General features: G+C 37.1%; 1 long non-coding RNA gene across 2 annotated transcripts in view; it reads right to left on the bottom strand.

Moving 5' to 3' along the window:
• Positions 1-23,146, bottom strand: part of LOC132975557 (uncharacterized) — a 64,187-nt gene that overhangs the window by 11,533 nt on the left and 29,508 nt on the right. For both annotated transcript variants that reach the window (XR_009673285.1, XR_009673284.1), the window contains exon 4: positions 3,123-3,188. This is a non-coding gene — a long non-coding RNA (uncharacterized LOC132975557). The remainder of the gene's footprint in view (positions 1-3,122; positions 3,189-23,146) is intronic.

The raw sequence follows: 23,146 nt of genomic DNA, 5'->3' as shown, positions 1-23,146 counted from the left end.
AATGGAACCAGTTATTTGGAATATATGTAAGTATTGGAAGTATTTAGAACTGACATGATCAGAACTGCTCCAAAATACTCAAATATCCTAAACAGCATAACATTCACAATATTCCCTGCATGAAGGAAGACTTTACTTTACTTTTGGTCAAGACAACAGTGTTTTCAGAGAGTGCCACAATGTCTTTTTTTCTTTTTTTTTTAATACTGTTTCTCACGGTAAGGGTTAGCTCAACTTTCTCATGTGTTAGTTTGACACATCAGGCAATGTCTAAAAACCATCCCACATAGGAGACAGATGCAAAGAGGTGTGGGCAGCTTTGTATCTCAATCTGTCAGTTAGTGTGTGTGTGTGTGCTTGTTTGTTTTATTTGGATCCCCATTAGCTTCAGCATAGCGAGAAGCTATTCTGTGTGAGGCTGGAGGAAGATCTATAATTTTATAGGTTGTATAGTTCAGTTTATTCAAGGGTTATATTTATCCTTTTACTTTTCCCCCATTTAATTTTAAACATGCACCTTCAATTCTGTGAAATCAACATCTGTTGTTCTTGTGTGTCTCTGGCTACAGACAGTTCATTAACTATGAATATTTCAAACACAAATACTTTTTTTTTTACCTCCTGTGGTCAGCCTTTCTGTTACATTCTTTGTATGTTCGCATGTTTTGTACCTGTAAATTTAACTTTCTGTGGCTGTCTCATACTTCCCCCTCATGTCCGTCTGTGTTTCTTCTTCCCACGTTGTCATGCATAGACAGTCAAGTGATTTAACAACAATCCTGCCTGAGGGTTCACTGTCTGCATCAACACAGAGAGAACATCACATTTCCAAATCCTAAACCTAAACTTTTGTCAAACATTACCTCGTTTCAACCTTAAGCCTAAACCTGAGTTCTCATCCTAAAATGACCCCAGGTGACCTTTACTTAAGAGTTCAATCGTAGCTTATATGTGAAGGTGTGACCTGTCAGTGTTTTTTTTTTTATGTGTGTGTGCTGCAGGTTCAGATGATACACTGTGGAAACGAACCGACTGTTCAATTTGCGCATGAAATTTAAGACTGACTGCAGAACAGATAGCAGGTTTAGAATGACATTAAAACCTTGATATAGAAAAAAATATTCATCATCATCCAGCTTTAGCTGAATTTATTCTTTCATGCTAGTTTTATTTTGTAAATGTCCACAATGACATGGTTGAAATGCTCATTATTTCCCTTTTATTGTTTGGAAATCATACTGATAACGTAAACGTTTTTTTTATTAACATCAAGCAATGTTCCCTTGCATTTCTCTTCTTAAAGTGTTATTGGAGCAATATACGTTGCTTTAACCATTAACACCATAAAACAAAATTAAATCAACCTTATTGTATGATGTTCTTTCCAAAATGTCTGATGTCTTTATGTGATCTTAACCTGCAAGCCACAACTTCATCACACGTATTCCGTGACAGTAGTTTCCATCTACTAATAAGTGTTTTGGAACATTCAAATACTTGTTTTAAATTGTTGAGAATGACTCAGCACTAAATGAACCCAGGAGCTGCAGCCTCATGAATGTCAAAACAGCTGGATCAACCACTTTGACACTATAATCAAACAAAAACCAAGGCCCAAAGCTTAAGAAAAAGGATCATAGCAGAGATATTTATGGAAATATGAAAAGGCATTCCTGTTGTTGTGTCTTTTCAACTTTTTAACAATATGACTTTTAAAAGTGTCAAAGTCAATTAGAGCTTTTACATTTGAGATACATTAATATATCTCTTTACGTCACAAAAATTCTTCACATGACATGACTCACAAGGTCACATGAACGTTTCTCTTTGGTGTTATAAAACCTAAAACGCCCCTGAGGAACTTCCAGCCGCGTCTGTTTTATTGACAAAGCAGTACCTCTTATCTCCTCGCTGATCTTGTCCTGTTCATGTGTAAGTAGTGCTTTATTCTTTTTTTTTTAATGTAATCATGCTCTCTTTGAACAGTCCATCTCATCTCTTATTGTGAATCTTTGACATGAGAAATGTACACAAAAACTCTTTCTGCAGCACGCAGTAACTTATTTTTTTGTTCGACACCCTCAGCATTAAACAACAAGGACTAAAAATATCTTATAGAAGTTATCAACATTGTTGCTGATGCTTTTGTTTGTCTTTGTATGACATATAGAGGCATCAATAATGATTTAAGTCTGTTCTGTTTTCAGCTCAATTCTCCTTCTGGAAGCTCTCAGCTTGGTTTGTTCATTCAGGAACATTCAGGTGAAACGATCTCTCATGCAAATCAGAGGCATATTACCGAAAGTAGATAGATCATCATACCTGGGAAACTCTACCTATTGTATTCCACTCTAAACAATGACAAGTGTATATGTTAATCCAAACTAAACACATGCTGAACACATCCTTTTCTCTGTAAACGGAGGTAATGTGAGCGAGCACAGAGGCCTCCAGTAAAAATAGCGTGTAGACTGGTAAACAAAGCAACTTCAAAAAGGAAGTGAGAGGTTCAATATCAGTGAATCGCTAAAGCAGCAGAGCTCAGGGAAAATCCAGTCAATGTTTCAATTCTCAGTACATGGCGTATACTGTAGCATGTTTACATCCAGCTGAGGTTTAATACAGGTCACCTACAAAGTCTTCAACACGGAGTGATTCTTACATTGAAAACAAGCAATGATGCAGCATGTTGATTAAGTAAGATGTGAATGGGAAGTTTGGGAAACCTCAAACTTTAACAAATGACATAACATACCGATTCTTATCTTTGAACTGATCATGTCTTTTTCTGACAATGCTCGCGTTTTTTAATCATCAATGGATGTTGCTCTCCCACACAGTATCATAAACAACACACAGAGAATTCAATGATCTCTAGGTAACAGTATTTTTCTGTTCCCATATCTCAACTTACTTCATTTTTTTTCTCATATAAATACATTTGAAGAATTTCTTAAAACTGCACTGAAGAAGACGTTTACATCTTTCACTTTTTTTTGACTTGAGGGAGAATGAGTTATGTTTTGATTGTGCTACATACATATATGCCTCTCTCCGCTCATTATTTTCCATGTATAGCTTGTATGAGGTGCATGTGTATAAAAGAGATTTTCTTTAATTACCTGAAGCTGTCTGTGCTGACATTTCAACCAGGACTACCCTGAATGTTGTTTCTCGGTGGGACCTTCCTGAATAAAAGAATGAAAATGTAAAATCAGAATATGCAAATGAACACATAAATGAGGTTTTCTGACTGGGTTTGAATTGATGATCTCTTCCCAATCAAGTTAAAAACAAATATGTCTCTTGCTCTCTTTCATGCTCCAACTATGGGAAATGGTCAGTGGACTTGAGATTGACATTCACGCACTGATGGCTGCTATTTAAAGTGTCCAGCAGTTCTTACTATAAGCCCATTCATACACATTCACACGCAACATTAAGAGCATTTTTTTTTGGGTTTAAGGACACTTCAACATGTGCGTGCAGGAGATGGGTATCAAGCACCCAACCTTCCGGTTAAGAGACGACCGACTCTCTACCCCTGAGCCACTCTGTTGCCCCCTTCCCACTTTCATCCTAGATCTCTTTCTCTTTCTCTTTCTCTTTCTCTCTCTCTCTCTCTCTCTAGCCCACTCCCTTCCTCCCACCTCTTTCCCACCCCCGATCACAACTCTCCCTGCCAATCTTGGAATCTTAGACAGCAGCTTTAAGGAAGGAGGGATGGTATCAAGGTCTAGCTCTCCGGGGAGAGAGGATAGGCTGCACACAATGCTATGACTGCGTTATTGTCTGTCTGCACTTATATGGACATGATGAAGGGATTATCCAATGTTAGGCAGTGGCTGCACAGCCAATCTCATTTTCCTGCAGCAGTGTTAATGTACATGTGTATGTTATTAGGGCTAAGAGAGACAACACTTATTCATCCAAAAAAAAAATATGAAGAGAAAGAAAAAAAGACTGATCAAAAGCTGTCAGGCCTATGGTGTAGGGCATACTGTACAGGAAGTGTTGGCAAAGGGATATCATAAATATTGTTTAAAAAGTAGGGAAAAAAATGTATTAAATGTCCTTTTATAACCTAAAAAGTGATTGTGTGTAAAATAATATGAGAAAGAAATAAGAAGTGTTTGGTTCAATCTCAAAAGTTCTTCTTTTCTACAAACCCTTAAACACAATGTACAAAGGTTTTGCAGTTGTGACCCTAACCCCTAACCTGCTTATGTGATAAAATATGAATGGCCGTGAAGAATTATCATAACAGTTAATGTGGACATTTTTGTGGTTATATATATATATTTTTTTATAATTGTTGTCTTTGTGTATTTTGATTAAAGTTATTCACAAAGACGGTTCAGTGTGTTGTCAAGTCATGTTTTTATGATTTGTAGGAGACACATGTTATAAAAGTTAAATCACAGGAAGAACGTGTCCTCGTCAAGAGAACGTCTAAAACACGCTTTCATAATATCTCAGTTCACCGAGTCAGTGTGTTATATTAAAGTGTTAAAGACGACCAGGGGTCTCCAGGACCTTAAACAGAACACAAACAATCATTAATATAAACTGACTTACAAGGAAACCAAAATGAAAAATGATGGGAGGAAAAAGGCAATGACACGGTGATGATGCGTAATACGATGCTGCGTCCAGCTCCTCAAAAGTTAACTTCGGGGAGTTGTAAGGCTATTTAACATTAACAGAGCATTAGAGTATCAAATAGTGGCAGACTATGACACAGTAAGCAGGTCATCATGAACAGGCATGAAATCTTGTAATGTGCCTCAAACAGCCATAAACACTCTCTGATTTGAATGTGTAAATGTCAGTTGAGACAGACGCAGAGCATCCAGAAGAGGGAACAAGTTGTTTCACTTGTCCATGTGCATGCAAATGAACACATACTGCGATACACACACACATAAACACACACACACACACACACTGCATATTAACACAGCACATATGGTTACTACGCTACACACTGTGCACATATAAAATATTATTAAAATGATCAGTTAAATTGTGGGGAAAAAATAAGAATCCAGACCAGCTTCAACGCTTCTCAAAATATATTCTCAAAATGTATTTTTTAAAAATCTTCCTCAGGTGCATCAATCTTTTTCCAAACATTATGTCCTCATGATGTGTTTTCATGATGGTGGAGGTCCAAAATATTATTATTGTTACTTATTGTCATTTACTGTATTTATCTACTTCTGTTTTGGCATCCTTTTCGCACAATGTTTTGTTCAGAAAAAATACATTTGTGACAGATTAGAGGGTAACGTGAAGTTTTTGTGTCCTGCATTCTCTCATATTGGGAAATCCACCAAACAGGAAGGTAAAAAAAAAAAAAAGACAGAAAAGGCACTAACCATGGGTCACAACAACTAAATGATGAAATACAGTCATTTTAATGTGTGTGATTCTGCACTCCTTTAAGGAGCTTTTTCACTATAGTTTAACTCCCCTTATCTTCAGATAAGAACTCACACTCATAGAAGCAAAAACACTGCCAGATATAAACACAGACACACACATTATGAAAGCATACCTGCATGTAAACATGTGGTTCTACACTTATTGTGTAAATAAGCACACAAATACTATATACGGTATATATACACACACACACACACACACACACACACACACTCTAAATGTAATATTCCTTTAACAAATGCACATACAGACATCATCTTACATACTTGTAGTAATAAAAATAGTAATATTGTCAATATAATAATTAGTCAGATATAATTACAGTCGTGCAACAAAGACAAAGTGCATAACATGCATAAAGACAAGACAAGACCACATTGCATGAACACACGTACTTACACCACAGACTCACAGATATATTGAGTGACTAATAAATGTACCTAATCATTATCAAATACAAAAAAAATATTCCCCCCCCAAACACACACACACACACACACACGTATAAAGACACACACTTAGTACTTCTGTACTCCCACAGATGTAATAAAATGCTAATTAAACACAATGGCACACGCTATACCTCTGCAGAAGGACACTGCCACGTATAAATTTACATGAAGAGTTAAAAATAAAATCATAATTTCACATGTAATAATTATTGGTAACACACACAAACATTTAGTTACCATGTTAGGAGCAGTAGAACACAATAACATCAGAGAGACAAATATGCAGAAATATGTGTAAAAACACAAACACACACACTGACGAATATACAGTTGGGGAAGTAAACACACCATAGTTTGCACAGATAAAGCAGTATAAAAAAATCCCATTATGTGTAATTTATGCACTTACATACTGATACACACACGTATACTGTATGTAAGTTAAAAAGCACACACACAAAAATAAATTAAAGATGCCGGTACACAGTCCTCTTACATACACACAAACACAAGAACACATCACTGTTGTGATATTATTTGCAATAGATTCTTAAAAACCCACAAGTATTGAAAAAAATAATAATACTCACATGCACAAATACTGTCCAAATAAATGCACACAAACACAACCTCAACGCAGCCCCATAAACACATACACACAAATACACAAAGGACACACAGAGGTCTTTGGGGAAATGTACAGCATGTACTCACATACTCTAAATACTGTACACATGTGCTTCATTTCACACTCATACACACACAATCAATACGCATGTACTGTTACTGCAATCCCGCTATACTGGATATAAACGTAGCTCTATAAATACACACACACGGAACAAGATAGTGAGGAGATTAGTCAAATCGTTGCTGATGGCAACAAAGTGATGCCACCCACGGACTGTGAGCATTCAACACTAGCTGACTGAAACCATCAACATGTTTTTAATTACTCATCCACTCATCAGTGAGGCTGACAATATCTGACATTTGACATCAGAAACAAGCCACTGCATGCACAAACCCTCAGAAAGATTACTCAGGAGAATCATCAGGGAGCATAATATGACAAAGGGTTTCCACATTTCACAAAATACTTTCAATAAAAAAATCCCAATGCCAAAGGAAATCAAAAATGTAGAACATATTTATAGAGATTTCTGGAAATGTAACCCTCCCCATTAAATGTCACCATACGAATTAAAATATAAAGCTATGTTTGAATTCTCACTAGAAGAAAATAAGGTCAACACAGCTTCAGCCAAATTATTAAAAGTCCCATAACAAAAATATTTACAGTCAATATATGTTCAGTCATCACAGCTGGATCATCAATATAATAAATACTGTCATTATTGTACACGCACGGTAAGTTGGGAAATATTGTAAATCTCGTTGTTGTGAGATTTGAAACTGCTCATATCAGTCATAAACACGAGATAAAACATCACATAGACATGCAGCATGTGAAACAGAAAATCTAAATATGTGTAAACACTTAAAAAACAACCAAAAAACGGTGAGTCAAACTGTGCGTTTGAATGACTGTGTGATTCTTTCAAATGATTCCTCTTTGCATGCAGCAGCAGGATTTATACTTTGAGACATCGCAACAATTTTCAGCCTCCCTCATTTGACTCCACTTTTTTTTTTCTCTTTTGCATTTGTTGTTGCTGAAAAGGTTAAATACTTTTTTTTTTTTCCAGTCGAAACTGAGTGGGTTGTCAGAGAAAGAACATTTCACGAGGCAAATTTCCCCCGGTGTCTCTGGTAAAATTATCACTCCAAAGCATCACAGTTTCAGTTTGACTTATGGATTTATTTATACGAAGAAAACAAGTCTGACACCAATCCACCCTCAAAACGCTCTCAAGTTATTTGTCGGGTACAGCTTTTATTTTCAGCCTGACGTACAAAGTGAAAAACAAATATAAATGTCACGTTAGAGTTTCAGTATCTGCTTCACTTATATGACTGATTGTTTATAGATCACATTTAAGAGTGAGGTCATGCTCATATTGTGGAATCATAAATTGTTTATTTGATTATTCTGGTTCAATTGTAATAATTCTTATCAAATGTATGAATTATAATTTAAATTTTTATTTGGAATTTAATTAAATTTAAGGTGGTAAAAATAGCTGGACTTTGATGATAGGAATAAAAATAGAATAACAAACTCTGTAACTTTTAGAAATTATTGTAGCTGAAAATAAATAAATAACCGTTTGCCAACATTTAACACCACTCCACCCACACCGAAAACGTTATATGTCACCTCTGCAGGATCATCGATCAAAGAAATTCTCCTTCTGATTCAGAGTTTCACTTTTACTGCTACATTTATTTCTAAAAAAAACTCTAACCTGAAGCTAAGAAACCACACTATTGTGCACAATCAAAGTTCCAATAATTACTTTGCACTCTTTTCAGCTCTCACATCTGCAGTTTAGCATTGTTGTTCTCACTTTATTACTGGGAGGAAACGTTCAGGGGCCTGTGACAAAACAACAGGAACAATTTTCTGAGGTCCGACAAAAAAAGAAGGCACAAAGTCAAATCAGAACTAAGGTTGACAATTTTTCCCCGTACAGCAGAGCTCGAGTTGGACTCCGTGGGACGTAAAGAGCCGACGCTAGAGACCAACATCCCACCGACCTGTTTCACAAAGTTTACCTGAACAAGCATGACATAATGCAACATGACTGTGTCGCCGAAAAATACAAGAAGAGGAGACAGTAAAAAAGAGACGCTGAGTAAAGCTTCATCTATCAAAATTAGTCAGTGAGTAGCGGAGTAGACAACGAGGCTGAGCTTTGATGCGATCAGGCAGTGAGTGAGAGTGTGTGTGTGTGTGTGTGTGTGTGTGTGTGTGTGTGTGTGTGTGTGTGTGTGTGTGTGTGTGTGTGTGAGTTTGTGTTAGAAAAAGTGAAAAGGAAGCTAAGAGCATGAGAGAGCAGTGGGCAGAGGAGCTGAAATACTTTTCCCTTTTTCTCTGCAATAACGATAAATACCTTGAGTTTTAAAAGAGGGAAGCAAAATGAAAGAATAGAAGAACAAAGAAGAATGCAATCAAGATGAAAATGAAGATTTTCTACGGGTAAGAGCATTTGAAGATGTATTCATTTCTACCTTTAAAAAATTGAAAGCTTATTTAAAAACAGCAATTATTCTTATTTGATAAGATATGGACCTGAACTAAGCTGTCCATCATTTTGTTGAAACTATTTAAGGTAGAAGAAAAATCAAATTAGAGAAGCAGACAGAAGAAATCAAAGGGAGAGCTAAATCATGAAACAGAAAGGAAGTGAAGGAGACTTTTCTTGTTTTCATAAAAAAATAAAGTTTGACATACATATTGCATTATATTCACCACAGTCATACTTTAAATTTCAGTATGACTTGTTTCTAAAGGGTAGGCTCAGTCTGAATCATGTCACCTTTAATGCGCCACCGATCAAAGCACTTCTCTTTTCGGCTCACTTTCACAGCGAGCAGACAAATAGAAATGCTCTTCTCTCTCTCTCTCTCTCTCTCTCTCTCTCTCTCGCTCTCTCTCTCTCTCGCTCTCACTCTCTCTCTCTCTGTATGTGTGCTGTGAATGTTTTGCAGCAGAAAACAATGAAAGAAAATAAGGATCAAAAAGGCTCCCTTAAAAAAAAAAAAAAAAAGAAGAAAGAAAGGGAGAAAACAGGCTGGTTAAGTTGTGGTGCGTGTCGACCTGCTCAGTTGACATAGCAGTGACGTGTGGGAGGCCGAGCAGAGGCTGTGCTGTGGTCTCCATTTTGCAGGGAGATGTGAAAACGACAACGCCCTCTGTTGAAAGTGTTGAAGCAATGAAAGAGGACCACTGACATGCGGGGCCTCACACACCTCCACAACAACAACTAAAAATGTTTCAAGAATTCAACCACTGCTATTGTTTCTTCAGCATGTTTTGTAATGTTTAACAAACTATTTGAAGTCTGTGCAGCTGTTTTACAAATACAATCATATTCAGTGAACTCATCCAGTGAAAGTGTGAACTCTAATGTGGTGATTTATGAATCGTGGAGCCGAGGGTTTTACTCATGGTGACGAATAACTCATTGAGCCGGATTTCTGCGGATGTAAAATACAAAGTTGAGAAAGTTGAGCTCAGGAATAATTAGAAGAAAGTGGATGACTAATCCTAACCCACGGCTTTGTAAAATACCATCAAAACTCAAACGTGTTTCATTGATTTGTTTTAGCAACACCAGGCTTAACTACTGCAGTGTTGCTGAAACTATTTTGGTGCCTGTAAAGTGACTGTTCAATCGATTTGCCATGATGACAAAAAAAACAACTCTGTTCAGTTTTGTTCTTTTTAAGAGGGGGAAGTATGAAGAGTGGAGAAGAGTCTGGCTTTTCTAATTTCCATGTGTGATGACCTAACATATTCATAATAGCCTTTCTTAAACCGTAAGAGACGGGTAAGAGATCTGGAACAAACTATCTGCATGTTTCAATCGAAAAGACAGGGTCTTCATGAATGAACTCCACAAATCAAAAGCCAGTCGACTGTCCTAAAGTAACTTCTGTTGTTTGCACAACATCAGTCTTTTCAGTCTATAGAAAAACAAAAGCAAACAAAAGTGTCACCAAGCGATGACAGTGTGACATTAAGTTAGCATTCACAACATCAGCACCCTGAAACTGAAGCAGCTCCATAGAATTCAGCCATCATTGATTCATTTAGGACGCCTTCTCGTCTTCGACTGTCACATGTCAGAGGCAGGAGAGAGAACAATCCCCGACACAATCTAACAGCATACTGTAACTCTCCATAGTTTGTGAGTACACAGTGTAAAAAAACACAAACACAGAGAATAAATGTACAAACACGCAGAAGACAAACACACACCTAAATCAAGCACTATGTGGCTATGTCAATGTATACAGATGTGGAATTGTGGTCACAAAATATCCAGTGAACATCGTACTGTATATATCTGTGAAAAGATACATAACATGTCAATGTTTAGGAGAAAATACAAGTTGGTCATCGTTATGAGTCTTAGGCGGCCAGCTCGGACTAGACCACCCAGAGGGAGGGGGGCAGAGGCACACAAAATAATGACCAGCGAACGTACAGGGCAGTATAAATCTGCCGTTGTTAGCATATTCAGTGCAAAGGTGTCCTTAAAACTAATTTTACATTTAGATCAGCCTGACACTTGTGTGCAAGAGAGCTGTTTTCTTTGCCTTGTTATGATCATATAAAACAGAGACTCTTAGTAGATATACGTCAGATTAATCCTCAGATTCTTCTCGGGCTTGTTTGTTTTTCACTTGTGTTAGCACAGAATAGACCCCGTCTGTACTTGTACTCTGTTCATATCTATTGATTTAGAGTGTTTTTTTACTCAAATAAGTTGCTCCTGAAAAGCATTTTTGGAAGTGTTCAAAAAGGACTGAGATCCTCCATCTGGTCCAGCTCCAAGTTCAGTCCTCATGATACTAGCGACAGACATCAGTTCAGTTTAAAGCTGAAGTAGATTAGATATTTATTGCCATTTGCACAGGTACAGGACAGTGCAGGTACATTGGAATTTATGTAGCAAAAGGTTGTATTGATATAAAATGCATAAAAGACAGTACTCCAAGAGAACACAGAATTACCTCCTGCTTATAGGTTCAATTAAGTTTACAGAAAAGTGAGAGTGGGAGTCAGACGGGGACTCTGTAATGAGAAGGGTCTAGAAACAAAGGAGGCCTATCATCCAAAATCTGACAGGACTATAATGCTGGTGATGATTTTGGTTAAGCCTAGAGAAAGGTTGCAATGGTGGCTCTGTTTGATACTGAAACTTGTAAACATTCAACTTTTTCTTTAAAGGCTTAATATGCGATTTTTCACACTTAAATGTAATAGAAATCAAGTATATCCTCTGAAAATAACTTTGTGAGTCATGACTGTCTACAATGGGTGTAACACCCGAGTCCCGCTGTCTGTGATGTTTTCCGAGCTTTCCTAGCCATAGCTTCGCTTTGTTTACATCGCCGGGACGGCCGGCCGGCTCCTCCCCTCGCGTATAAAAGTTGTTTGATTGAGGGACTAGAGAAAAGAAGAATAACATACTGTACTCACTGCTTAACTGTGTTTTTAGATCACGGTCATCTCGGTTAAATGTACATGCAGTGTGAAGATACGAGCATAATAAAGATTAGCATGCTAACACAACAATGCAGCGCAAGTTGTTTTGGTTTCATGCTGGTGCTCAAGGGCGACATCTGCAGGATCAAAAAATCGCATATTCTGCCTTTAATCTTTCCTGGAGAAACTGGACTTATTACGTAGGATTTCTTGATCTATTTTCTATGTTTCATGTCAGTCAGAGTTCTTATTCTATTTTCATGACAAGTCCTTGTCTGTGTAAAATGAAATGGTAAAAATGTAGATGCTTTTTCTGAATGAATGAATAACATCTGCTTTAACCTTTAACACTTACATGCTTATTTTTTAAGTATTCAGCATAGTCAGCCTAATATCCAGTGCACTGTAATGCAATGTGAGCAATGGCTGCTGCAACCATTTAACCTTGAGCTTTAGAGTATATACCAGAGACCACTCTACCATATCTCCTTCAGTGATCTTTACCTCTCTGTCCCCATGAATAAACTATTTATCAGCAACTTCTGACAGTTAAACTGTTCGTCTCTCATTGTATTCTCATGACAAAATGCGTGTGTGTGTTGGTGGCATGCATAAGATGCAGAGCTGTCCTGATGTGAGAGACTGCAGGCCGCCTACAGTCTGGGAGACAAGACAACCACAAGTGGGAGAGGTCTCACACACACAAATATTCACTCGCAACAGCACACATCCACTGATGATAAGAAGACCAATCTCTCTATTTCAAACTCTGTCCTACTAACAAAGTACCACATTTTCTTCTTTGTGTCAAATAAGTGATAAAATCTACCTGTGTGTTTTTATTCTGATGTTTTAAAAAAAAAAAATCATGGTTAGAGAGACAGATGTTAAACTTGATCTGCATTGAAAGCCTGTCAGACTTTCTACCTGTTGTATGAAAATCAGCTTCATAGCACACGACTGCAGACAAAAAATGACTTATACACATTGAATGTCACATTTTGGAAATCAAGTGCCATGTTACACACCCTCAGAAAGATTACTCCAATTTTCACTCGCTATGTTTCATTGATTATAAATAATTACAGTAATTACACAAGCTGTCATTACTTAGACTGTTCTTTACTGTATTATAGTGACGAGGTAAGACATATACAGGCTTGTTGTTATTGTAATATTCTCTGTGTAGTTTACCTCAAAAATGGTGACTCCATCATTGAACAACATTATGATAACAAACTGATTCAGCAGTCGGTTTCCTACAGTGAGGCATTAAGGATGAAAGCTTGTGTGCTTATTAACCCTCTCAGAGAAAATAAAACTTTTTTTTTCAAAGCTCAATTGTTGACTGTCACTGCGTCCCCTGCCTTGGTAATGTTGTGGTGTAACACTCCCCATCAACAGACCGTAGAGTACAACATCCCAAAAGAGGCATTTTTAAAAAATGTAATAGTGCATCAAAGCTAAAAGAAACGTGTGTTGCCTTTAGGGTGATGGAAAAATGTTGGAAAAAACACTTAACAGAAGAAAGAACTTGAGTCAAACTATGTAACAAACACTATGTATTTACAGATGTAATAACAGAACATGACGTAAAGGCTGCAATAGAGCAATTTAGCCAATCAAAAAAAAAACTAATCTGCACACAAGCACAAAAAAAAGGTTTTAAAAAACGGATGAGATAAATGGCTATGCTTACGGTGATGCATTTCACATCAGTTTCCCTACAATGCAAACACACCAGTTGCATCATTTGGTGTTATTTTTAGAGAAGTACATGTGATATACTCTAGCAGGGTACACCACCCAAATGATTGTGTAACTCCAATCCCAACTTAATGTTGTGAAATATTCACTATTAGTCCAGGAGTGAAGGATAGAAATGTGTGACTTTGCCGGCTTTCACTGTTGTAACTGTCTGATTCATTTCAAAATGATGCTTAGTAATTGAAGCTAAAGGTACTTTTTAACACCTCTGATGTTTGACGGCATGATCAATTCATGTATTGTAACACACATTTCTATCCTGAGTTTTCTTCTTTTATTTGTTCTCCACCAAATGATTGATTTTGGTCAAACTTTTCAAGATGAATTTTAATGTAAGCAGCAGATTTATTTTGTCTTAAAGGCGGCAGACTTTCCTCTCAATCCATCCATCACCTGAAACAAAAATAAAAAAGTCAAACCACTGGTGGCTTTGAGGTCATTTTTGGAAACCTCTGCCAGATTGCGGCCGTGCAGTAAAGTCCTGTAGAGTAATTGACAAAGCATGTCTTTTCCAGCTAACATGACTCATGAAAGGAAAAACAATAAATATGGCTGAGAGTAAAGTCTTTCTCAAATTGTTTGCCATCTCAGTCACCCCCTCAGCTCTTTCTTGTTTTTAGTTTGACATCTGGGAGCTTTCACTGTGATTTAAAGCCGAGCAACAATAAATCAAGATGGCATGCGCTGTATTGTAGAGGTTCTGCGTAAAGCCACTAAAGCTCTTTTTACTGTATTTGAATCAAGCAGTTCTATCATTAGCTGACGAGAGCCACTGACTGAGATATGGCACATACTGGAAAAAACTCCACATTAGCATTCCAGATAAATGCAGCTAGTTAGCATCACATTAGTATAATTTGAATGATTTTAGTTTTTTTGGCCACAGATGCTTACGGTAATGAGATGAGTTCCCTATCAGTCTTTAATTGACTACACCTCCTTGGTGTTTTGAATACTTCCATCTAACCAAACTTTCCAAAGTGAAATGCTCAAGAGTGTAATAATGTTATGAAATATACACCACTGTAGTGCTTCTATAACTAACATATCAATATAATAGAAGCATCAGAGAAAGAGAGACATTACAGTCGCCAGTTATTATCCAATCCTGCATGGAGGAGAATACGACATGAAGCGACGCACTGCATGTGAGATTTAAAAGAAACACCTAGCCCCTGAAGAGAAATGTTGCTCAATGGATACATCACTAATGAAACCAAAACAGGATTGCCAAACAGTTAAGGTAACAGCAGCCGAAATAACAAACGTTTACCACATTGAGAACACACACAGAACTCACAATCACCCAACTCAGCTGAGCAGAGATAGCTCTGCTCATTTTTCCAGACTCAGATATTGCACACAAAGAAAACTCTTGCGGACGTATGAAAGCAGCGGCCATAGTTAAAGATGTGTTCGCACGTGCCTATGGGAGGTATGTAGGTACCTACATAGTGTGTGTGACCCAAGCATTGTTGAATGTTTATGAGCTAATGGTTTCAATAAAAGTGTTGATTTTTATGGTTAGATTGACATTAAAGCTTTATCTAAACTACCTTTCAGCACTGTTCTGTACCACATTTTGGCTTGTTAGCAACTCGTCACATTATTTCTACATACTCTAGGTATTCAGAATATTGATAGATAATTTATTAAGTCATAAGGAATGACATGATTAAAACAGTTATTTACATTCATAATGTGGACTATAGCACTTGCAAAATATAGCAATTTATACAGATATACAGTATTTTTTTTTTTTTACTTTTGACTAAAATAAATGTCATAGTTACCAAATGAAATTACATTTGTTATTGTTGACCTGCAGCCAGGCAGGTAACACCTGTGCATGACTAAACACATTTTGTGGATTGGAAAGTCCAGTTTGCACCAGAGTTCTGTTTTGATAATGGCACATTTTGAGATCAGATAAGAACAGATGGTAAAGCAGATCTGCTATCATCAGTGGGGACATGTTGTCTACCTCACATGATTAGAGTTTCCTCGCACATCGTGGTGAGGCTGCAGACAGGAACAGAAAGGGGAATCCTCCAGACATGTGTTGTTTCTCATAATCAATGATTATTGGAGATGATGCTGCGAGATTGTGTAAGTTCCAGGAATATAAAAAAACATATCTCCAACCAATATATACACCACATGTTTACATGTGGTGTATATATTGGAAGGTCAGGTGAGATAAGAGTTGTTGTTTTTTTCACGAGTCAACTTCTGAAAAACAAAACTGAGAAAAGCTTTGTGGGTTTTGTGCTTTACTATTCAGGGAGATGTGTTTGTCAGGAGGCAAACGTAAAGATGAAATTTGACATTTAACATTTTGTGTGTGTGTGTGTGTGCCATCTGTGGATCCAAATAAAGCCCACACACTTCTCTCGCCTGAACCCTCAACACTAAATATGATGTTTTTCTTCTTGATTTTCAGTCTCTTTGTTTTCAGCAATGTAGCAGCCATGCTGATGTCTCTCATTTCATGACAAATACATTTATACACAGATAACTCATTAGTTGCATTTTTGTTTAGTTGGTTTACAGAAAAGTTGCCTGAAACTATTTTAATGGCTGATTTATGACATTTTGTTCAAAGAAACTTAAAGCTTTTTTCGGCTTCCCTATGTGAATGTTGGGTTTCTAATCTCCTTTGATGATAAATTCAGGAATAAGTGTTGTCATATAAATGGAATAAAGAGCTCCTGATTTCCATCAAACTAAGTTACCTTATGTCTTTAAATGGAGGCTGAAACAAATGTTTAATGTATCCTTCTGTCTTCATTTCAGCCATACTCTGTGAATCTCAAAGGGGGCATGAAGAGTTTCTAGCTCTCTTCAAAGTCAAGAGAGGACTTATCTCCTGCACTGAGTTCAGCTCTTTAGTTCATCTTTTTAGTCTCTGTTTGTCTGTAAGAGTTACTGTATATTTATAGAGTTATATGTTCGTTCATGTACCTGCTGTTTACAGCTGTGTGCAAGATTCAAATTAGTTTGTTTTTTTTCATCGTTCAAAGGTCACACTCATCTGCTCTAAATGCCATCCTGACAACATCAGGAAATGCATTCAAACTGCAGAGAGAAAAGTGACATTTCTGACAGAAACTAATGAAAGGTAGTGCAAAATATAACACTGAGATCATTTGTACTTCCTTCAGTCATATTTAATTCAAGTGTTATCTGAAAAAAGTGAGTTATATGCATCTCAGCTTAAACCTTCAAAGTAAAGACATCAAGTTAAAGATCCTAATAAGCAACACGTAGATACGATTTTTAGCTTGCATTATGTCTTTACGAGGTGCAGCACTCATCACAACATAAACAACAGTCTTCTCTTACAGGCTGTGGGACAGTGTTCAGAAATGTCCTTAGAGGGGTACAGCATCATATTTTATATGTTTAACATGTTACAGCACCCCACTAACCTGGCTGCAGTATAACGACTTAGGAGTGGCCACAGACTCTCTCTCTTTATTTCCCTAAATAAGTGTCAAAGAATAACATAGTTAAGATAAGATAACCCTTTATAACGGACAGACTGATGGATGGATGCGGACGGCCTGCTCCGTCCTCCACCTCAGCGGAAATGAAGTGTGGACAACAGGAACGTGAGGAATACAAAGGAGAAATCCTTCCTGCATATTATCCCATATGCTGTTTTGTAAAGCGTCTCGAGATAATACTTGTTGTGAATTGGCGCTAAAAAATAATGATTGTTGACATATTTATTTTATTTATTGATCCCCATAGGAGAAATTCGGGAGTTGCAGCAGTATGAAAGAGAAAAATACTTATAAAAACAGAATTGGCAAGATACAAATACAATAAAAATAAGAGGTATATACAAGAAGAAAATAAATAGTGGAGTGAACTATACAGGACAATTAGGAAATTATGTGCAGTGAATGGCAAGTTAGATTGACAAGTGATGATTTAAAATGACTTGTGTGATTAAACGCAGCAAGATAGTTAAACATAATAAGAAAATACAGCCCTCATGATTTAAAGTTTTCACTTAAAGTTAAAGGTCCAGGTACTCTTTTTTTTTGTCTTCTTTGTGCTTACAGAAGAAAAACAAACTTAGGCAGAAAAATACTGAATCCACACACACTGACACACACACACACACACACACACACACTACACACGCAAGTTATACAGGACTGAAGAGCAGCTGGACTTCTGTTGGTCAGGGACTGACTCGTAAGATGGTGAATAAGCAAAATGCTGGTTTACCACAAACAACAAACATGTGCTGGAAGTTGTGTACTATCCAGAGCTATACTGACCGCCTTAAAGAGTCATTGTTGTGGGCATGGCTGTTTTTAAATGGACAGGATGGTGCAGGCTCACTTACAAGCTGATATCTGTTTTTTATTATGCCACAGTTTAATGCCGACCCACAGCTGCACACCAGCCTGTCTTTGCAAACAGTTATAATGTAATATTAAAATCTGACTGCCAAACAACAGTTTAAGCTAAAAAATATGATTTTACCTCATACATACATTTAAGAATTGTCAGCTCTTTTGTCACCGTAGTAGATTTTAAAGTAGCAATAGTAACTGCACAGATATTATAGCGGGTTGTCATAATAATGTTCCAAGTCAGATTGCTGCATTTAACAGGGGTTACAGAAAAGGAGAATAGGAGTTTTATCATGGTTTATTTATAAAAGAAGTGAATCTGGTGATGGCCCACTATTTTCATCATTAGTTTCAGTTATTCATAAATTAAATTTTCCAGTTACTGTGTATGGACTATTGAATGGGTCTACCGGCACAGCCTGGGGCCTGAGTTTTAAGAGGGTCCCTGAAGTGAAACTTATCATGTGTTGATGGAAAGTCCGAATAAAAACAAAACAAAAATGCAAATGAAAACTAAATCATGTTGGACAACCTGAGGAAGCTACAGGCAAAACGTATTGTTCACTCATAATAAAGTTACAGTGAAGTAATTTTCACAGGTTTATTTTTCTTATTTATGATTTATGTTCCTGCAACTGTGCACCCTTGAGAACGTATAGGCTGTGCACGGGTATACCCTGTTGATCATTTACGAATAGAAATGATTTCAACAAGGCACCAAATAAGTAGAAGATTCAGAAAAAGATCTCAAAGAGACCCGAACAACCCAACAGAGTTGAGTCAAATCACTATGAGGAGATGCAAACGTTTTAAAATGATAAGAAAAAAAACAACCACAAAAACAAGGACAAACAAACAAACAGCCCCGCTGCAAGTCTTTCTCTACTGGAGAAGGGCTAAGGGGGGCTTTGACATGTCTGTGCCCAGGAATCTATTGAATTATCTGTAGGACTCTTGGCTTGATAAATAAATACTGATAGTTTATTGAAATCATGGTGCGATCGTACCTTCTACCAACTCTGGAATAATCAGCAATTTTCACAATTACGTAACCTTTGTTTGTACAGTTGTAAGGGTAAAAAAATGAATGTTCAGTTATCGTTGTCAGAGTAGAAGTACTGACATATAATAGTTTGCTTTTTCTGGTTTTATATGCTCTTTAGTGTGTTTTCCAAGTGTCCTGTGTATGTTTAGGCACATCTATGTGCAAAAATTCAAAGTCCGCGGAAACGCGGCTTCTCCTACGTCCTCCTGTTAGCTGTAGCATTAGCCGCATGTAACGCTCGGTTCTAGCCCCCCTCGATAAAAAATTGTCAGTCCGACGTCATTGTCAGTGTGAGATCACTGATCTAAGCCCATTGGCTTTCCGAGAACCTTGCTGACCAATAACGACGGAGCGGATCGGCAGACCAATCAGAGCAGACTTGGCCCACGTGGGGCTCTGCACTGGGGGCTCAGCAGAGCGTAGCTGACGGACAAAGAGCGTAGAGGGAGCAAGGAGGAGCAGTACATGAAAACAGACACTTTTTTCGGACTTTAGCTATTGTGAACGTACAAAAGTAGGTACATAGATTAAATATACGAACCCCAAAAAGGGCATAATATGGGCTCTTTAAGAGTTGATTTATGGTTTGGTTTTAGCAGTATCCATATTTTTTGGTTGTTTTAATATTGAAAACATGACTCACAAAATCATCTACTATTAAAATAAAAACAGGAGATGTAGTAGTTACATCATTTATATGTATGTTTTTTTTTACTTAATTTAGGATCGTAATGTATTTGCTTTTACATGCGTTTAGGTAGAACACTTTTAATTGCCTTTGTGTAAAAAGTTCCTTTCTTTCTTCGCACATCTTCAGACTCTGTGGCACTGGAGAGAAACAGAGATTTTGTCGGAATCATTCAAAATGCTCAAAAATGACGAATCACAGCAACAACAAACAAAAAAAAGTGCACTCAGCAAATCAGTAATCTCAGTCAAGGTGACCCATGAAGATCCTAAAGTGCCAGAGGCCTGTAGACACACTTTCTTTGATAATGAAGATGTACATGTTAAAGTGTGTGTTGAGACAAAGAAACAATGTGGGTGTCTGAGTGTTTACCTGCGTGACACAGTATGAGGGTGTGTGTGTGTGTTAGCGTGAGTGGATCAGAATGACTTAATGATAATAATCTCTCATTTCCATTGCCGACATGCTTCATGGCAGAATCCTTCCCTGATTTCCTTATGAAGCTTCACAACAGCAGCGAGTGCGGACACAAACACCAGGTTTCACTTGACAAGAAGACCTCCTCTTTATAAATCATCTGTGCTTACATTTAATAAACGTTTGGGTTCAATTAAAGTCATCCACTGTCCCACATGTTCTCAAACTCAGTAGTGACATAGATATTTTAGGACAGCTCCATCTCAGTTGGATGTAAACACTGGGATGTTGCTGTGTGTTTTTAATGATGCTATTGATTCAACATCCTCTTGCATGGAGGCCTTACATAACGGACTCAATACCAATGTGTCAGCATGCACTACAGACGCAGGGAGGTTATTTTAGTACAATCCCTCTTGTCATAAGAAACTCCGAAATATTGTTTTGGTTTTTTTTAGCATAAAATGTGACTCCATGCAGATTTGAAATTGATAACAAATAAAAGCTGTATGTTTATTATCAGATGTCAAAATCCTAAGATGTTTTTTATGCTTTCTTGCCCATGTAATTGTTTTTGGTTTATTTTGCAACATGTGACGTTCATTTCCCATAATTCAGTCTGGTACACAGCATTTGCTGAGATTTTACATCAAAGGAGGAAGTTCTGTGATATTTAATGTGTGGACGGGCAACATGAATTCCTAATTTGATCCTCAGAGGGATATGGTTTACAGCTTTACTTTTGTTTTGTTTTTTAGCAATAATAACAAGGAACATCGCTTCATATTAAATTCACTGTTTCAAACTATCAAGGCGGTCATCTTTTACAACATGCAGCCAAGCACAGCAGTTCATTTCACAACTTGAACGAACACAAGAGATGAAAACACTGGATTCATATTCGTAATCAATTTCAAATCTGCATGGGGTCACATTTTATGGTAAAAAAAAAATCAATCATGGGATCAGTACTCGAATAGTGACAACATTAGTCACTGAATATTAACAATTTAGTTGCTCATAGCACAAGAACCTTAAAGAAATGAGAACAGATACAGATACTTTTGTCTTTAAACATATCATCCAGCATCCAGCGTGTTGTTTTATGTTGTGTTGTGTGTGTGTGTGTTGTTTTTCATGATGAAAGGATGAAGCATGGACTGAAGAAGAATTAAATTTCAGAGTAGATCCTTATTCAACTCACAAACAAGCAGTAGTAGCAGATACCACTTGTTTTATAGGTGTATGTAAATTTGGCTCAAGTTAAAACATTTTTATATTCATTCATATTTATAGTTTAGAGTCAACTGTTTTGATATCCAGCTGTGTTAACAATGTTATTTGTCTCTAAGCGTTTGATATTTGTTCATGTGTACCAGTAAAATGTCGGGGAAGTATGTGAAATGGTGAAGTATTTTTGATTTAGAAGTACATCACTAATGTACAGGTGAGATGATGACGCTTCAGCTAAGAACAATCTATAAAAAAAAAAGAATCAGTAACAATAAGGTTAAAGAGCTGACTGTCTGATTATTTTCAGGGTTTGTTTCTATTCACATGCAATGAGGCGTGTATACACTTTTTTTTTTTTAACCTTTTCACTCCATCCCCCATAGTAAAAAACAAGGCCACACGTCATTGAATATTGATAAAAAAAAACAACAACAAAAAACAACTTTGAAGCTGATATTCAGCCTTGAAATTCAGCCTTGAAGTTTTTGGAATAGAGTTTCAAAAAAAAAGAAAAAAAGATACAATGCCTGTGGGTTACACTGTTCATGAAAACTGTCAGAGACACAAAGAGAGTGAGGAGGGGCATGATATCTGCGGTGGTCCTACACTTTGTATTATTCTAGGGATATCCCATATGTTAAAGAACAACACATGGTCACTTTAACTCACCAGGAAATGTTTAGAGATCATAACACATAGTGTAGGGGAGACATGTTAACGTCGACATAGTCTTGAATACTTTAGATAATATCATGATCTTTTGATCAGCAACTGATTGAAGGCTATTTGCATAATAAATTACAGAGGAGTGTCTCATAACCACAACACTATGACAGGCATGCTTTGATGCCCACGATGCTTTCGACGCAGGTGTCACTTTAACCGTATGTAGGTTCTTACCGTTTGAACTCAAGTATCGTGTATGCTGAACAGTTTCACTGCGTGCATAGCTGCAATCAGATAAAAGTGGATTTTAGTCAGGGACGCAAATGCTACAGTTACAGGAGGAGTCCCAAAGAGAAGGAGATTCTCTCTATCCGCAGCACTTTACACTGTAAAACTGATAACACACAAAACCACTTAAAGAAAACAAAAACAGGATTCATTCCAAAGCTCTTTTCACCATCATTATCAAATACAACCACACTGCTCTTTGTTGATCAAATTGAGTCCTAAAGCATATGTTTTGTTGTCAGTAACAGTTGAGCTAAAGCCGATGGTGCTGAAGTGGACCTGCATTCATATTCAGTCGTCTCTACATGAAGAAAATACACTCATTTTTTCTTCAAACTGTCTTGATTTCACTTCATGGTCACTGTGGACGCTGACGTTTGTTTTATTGCCTTTATATGAATTAGAAAAGTTTACAGGGGACATACACACAGCCTAATGAAGGGAGGATTTATGGCGGCACTGTTAGATTTTATAGGGCTTTAGCTATGTGTGCTTAATGAACTGGTTACAGAGTGTATTACAATATCAAGTTCACGTGGATGATTTACCGATCACACAGTCACAATCATCAGCATGTTCGCACATCCTGAAAGTCTTTTGTTTTTCTATTGTGCAAATCGTGTTTTGTTCTTTGTGAAGTCTTTCAGC

Source organism: Labrus mixtus, chromosome 6 (genome assembly GCF_963584025.1).
Source record: "Labrus mixtus chromosome 6, fLabMix1.1, whole genome shotgun sequence".
Taxonomy (NCBI): Eukaryota; Metazoa; Chordata; class Actinopteri; order Labriformes; family Labridae; genus Labrus; species Labrus mixtus.
This window is presented reverse-complemented; position numbering and strand designations above follow the sequence as displayed.